Source organism: Helianthus annuus, chromosome 12 (genome assembly GCF_002127325.2).
Source record: "Helianthus annuus cultivar XRQ/B chromosome 12, HanXRQr2.0-SUNRISE, whole genome shotgun sequence".
In the NCBI taxonomy this organism is placed as follows: Eukaryota; Viridiplantae; Streptophyta; class Magnoliopsida; order Asterales; family Asteraceae; genus Helianthus; species Helianthus annuus.
In genome coordinates this window covers 147,561,623-147,566,016 of record NC_035444.2, presented here as the reverse complement: position 1 = coordinate 147,566,016, position 4,394 = coordinate 147,561,623, and positions in this window count along the sequence as shown.

The following is a 4,394-nucleotide window of genomic DNA, read 5'->3' as shown; positions in this document are numbered from 1 at the left end:
CATGGTTGAAATACCATCTTTATCTATACAGAATATTAGTGCTTTTCACCAACTTAAACTATACTAAATAGATTTAGTACCTTTATATACTAATAGTGTTTATCTATTAATTCGAATATTCCCTTATATTCGCAATATTCATCGTACTATTTCGTTGTCAAAAAATCATGTTGATTTCGTATATACACCTAGAAAATTGAGTTCATGACTTAGATTGAATAGCAGTGAAAATACATCAAAAATCAGCAGGTATTTTTGTTTCAAAGAGGGTTAAAAACAGTCAAACACATCTTTGGGTCATAAGCTTCAAAATTGTCCACATTATCTGATTGATATAAGCAATTAAGCAATAAGAATTCAGCCTAATATTGGGCAAAATATATTTTCCTAAATCACAACTAATTTGCAACATTAGTAACTTGAAACAACGAAAATGAGTAGAAAGCCCAAAAAACTAACCTTTGTGGTTATCGATCTACACTCGTGTGGAACTCGCCAGAGACTCTAAATCGGTAAGTGGAGCACCTACAGTTACTGAATCGCCAGAGACTCTAAATCGGTAGCGAAGCACCTACGGTTACTGAATCAACAAATATCACCGGTTTAAGAGCCATATGACCCCTACCTAACTGTAGGTAAAAGACGTACATCTGAATTAGGGTACCGGACCTTCACCGGAACCCTAGCATCTTCTCTCCGCCGCTTAAATGCCTTCAAAAAGACCGATCTTGGTTAAAAAACGACATGCAAAAGAAAATAGGCTTACCGAAGACTCACCGGAAAATATGTCAGCTAACTCGTATGGCAGTCGTCTTCATCTATGTTGAATCCGTTAACCATCGGTGCTGGTTACTCAGAACACCATCAACGCCGCCGCCATATGAGGTCATGGCGGAACTCTAGGTTCGCCGGACCGTTACTGGCATCACCGGAGAGTTCCTCGCTTTTGAGAGGCAGCTGGTTTACACATCGGCGCAGTGGCGGAGCAGACGCAGTGGAACCACCGTCTCCACCCCCTTTTGTCAACAGGTAAGCCTTAAAAGGCTAAGCACAACTTAAGACCTGCAATGTAGAAGAAAGCACATCTTTTAGATATCGAATATTCGTAAAATACAACCAAGATAGAAAATTAACCACATAAATCATATTATGCACAAGATTAGGGTAAAAAAGAGAGAAAATTAACCTGAGACAGTGTCATAGCGAAGGCGTGTGGCGAATTAAAAAGCTCCATGATTCGCGTGGTCAAAGCCAACAACAACCCGAGTTTAGAAATGTTTATCAGTGTATGTATATCCTATTCGGTACGGTAGAACCTCTGCATCTGCAACATCATTCAACTGAAACTAACTTAATATCCAGTCTAAAGTAAAAGATAACTTAATATCCATCTGCAAATCACTAAAAAAACATTTTCTCAGTTTGAATCGATAATTTATTTCCCTGTCTCTCTAGTAAAGTACCTATGTTTGTTGATTTTGCATATTCCCGAAGCTTACCTGACGTCGGAGACCGGCGGCGAAGGTGAGGGCGAACGATGGTTTAGTGGTTCCGGTGTGGTTGGAGAAGACGGCTGAGGGCGTGGTAGTCGGAACCAGCGACGGGGAAGTGGTGATGGATCTTTACTTATTTTAGATGAACGATATGAAGGTATGCTGGAATTGAAATCCGATTGAGCATCACTATAGAATCTGTTGGGGTTTAGGCCGATGATGGAGGGCGGTGGTGGGAAGGTGTTGATGTGGTGAAGAAGAAGCGAAGAAGAAACTGTGATTTAGGTATTAGGGTTTAGAAGATGGTAACTTGACGTCGTGACCGTTAAACTACTGTTTCTCAGTTATGTTATGTTTTAATACATATATATGAATTACACTCATGTGTACTTTTTATTAAAGACTTTTGTGTAATTTAGTTTACGAAATAAATTAAAAAGTTAAGAGCAAATTAATAGGTGAAAAAGATCAAGGTATTTTTAAATTTTATGGACTGCATTGACCTAAACTATATGGAGAACGTGAATTTCCATACGAAAATAATTGTAATCAATGAAATTAAAGTTATAAATCTATGACTACAACATTTGCAGAAACTAGATAATTAAAATCTAAAAGGGACTCACATTTTTTATTAATTTTACACATATGGTGGTCCAGTGGTCCGAGTAAAGTAACAAATTTTGTTAATAACTATTAAAAGTTGCATGTTTAAGCTTCATAATTTTATCTTGTAGTAATCTTAGGTATTATCACTAACTTTTGTTAATTTTCCTGTTATGTGTATTAAATGATCAAATAGCATTCATTTTTCTGTTTGAGTTGTATAGTTTTTTAGTAAGTTAATAAATTGTTGAACCTATAAAAGAACTGATGATTGCTAAAGCCAAAATATACTAATCTAATCAAGAATAAAACTAGGCATGAAGATCAACTCCTCCCAAAGATAATCAATCTTGAACACTAACAGAAAATCTATTTTAAGACTTGAAAGATCTGTTAAAGAGTTGAAAGCTCTATTGGTGAAGAAAGAAAGTATGTTAAAGGTTAAAGCTCTGGTGAAGACTAAAGCAATGATGAAGAAAACCAAACATTTGTTTAGGCCTGAACAGATATTTGATGATCACAATCAGAGGTTTCCCAGAACAAATGTTAGTATTACAACAGAGTTTATAAAAAATGTCTATACGTCTTAGAATATATGTTAGGGATGATCAGATGTTTCTAAGATCTAAGAGTCTTTTCGGTTAGGAATGTTAGATGTCACTATCAAGGTGATGTCAGCCCTGGTAACTAACAAATGTTTGTACTTCCTATAAATAGATCTCATATATTAGAGATCTATTTATCACAAATACATTGCTTTTGTACGAACATACTATAGTGATCATGCTGAGGGGGAGTGATAGTCGTACTTGAAATTATAATCTTTGGATTATATTAAAAATATTATGACAACTTTCCATATGTGTGTTTGTGGTTAATTCCTCTGCATTCATCTTATTTTCATGTCATAATTCATTTAATTCATCAAACACTTCACTGTTTCATTGAAAACACACACAAATATAAACTCAAATCCTAACATAAATAGAATACCATTTCTAAAACGAAAATTTATTACAGCTTTATAAAAGTTTACCTAAATCAAAACATTAATAATACTAAAACTTGTTCGTACAATAACAACATTTCTAGCTAGAACCGGTGAGATGACATACCTGAATGGTACTGGCGCATAAAGGCCTAAACTACTCAGACCACGAGGCCTCCACAACCATCAAATATTACAAACCAAAAATTATTCGTAATGCTGCTGTCTTTTCGGGTTATGGTGTGGTCTTCGGGTCCAGTCAGTCATGACCGATCAATGAATTTATATAACAAACATACCTTCTGTTATGAGTGAATATTTCGACTAATATTCTCGATCATGACTGACCATCCGGGATATTTGACAAATTTGATATCCTGAACTTGTTCCTTATTTTCGAACTAACCTATTTTGCACGTGTTATTAATGTCTCACATGCTTAAGTATAAGAGACCAACATTCACAAAAGCATATACCGGAGCATCCCTGGAATATTGCACATTTAGTTAAATTGGTATCATATAAATAATGGGGCTGGGTGATCAATTAGAATCTTACGAACACTGCTTACACACACACACACTCACAAGCTCACTTGTTCTCTTTTGCAGATTACACACTCGAATACACACTTACACTATAGCGATTATTGTATCATCGATCACACCAGTTCCCGAGTTGTACTTTCTTCTTTGTCGCAATAATATTGGCTGTGGTAGATGACTTTTATAGTCGTCTCTAACGTTTTTTGCCTGGGAGCTACATTGATCAAGGGGTTTCCTCGCTAAAATCGTTTGTGTCTTCCTATTTACTTGCTATTTTGATCTCTTTTGTTATTTTGAGGAGTATTTTTAGTAATTTAAACAATATTTTGTTATAAACACTTATCATCTTTCTCCAAAAGATAAACAACAATTTCTATAATAATTTTATTTAACAATTAAAGTTTAACACACTACTACACATTACAAATTTGATCACCAAATTGCTTAGGTAACTTTTGATCAAAACACCTTTGATTTACTACGAGCATAAGATATCCCTGTGATGCAGTTGACAAAATCACCAACCAGAGGCATATGGGGACCTTGAGTAGTCCTGACCATCGTTACCTTTTAATCTATGTTCTTAATCACGGATTTATATGTCATTAAATGGATAAGTCCGAATACATCAGATATTAAAAACAAAAAACCATATGTACAGCTAATGTTTATTTCTGTTAAGGTGTGTTCTTTCAGAGTAGCCGGTTATGACCGATTCTTGCACAAGCAAGAATGTGATGATCGAAAAGCGAAGAATGTTTG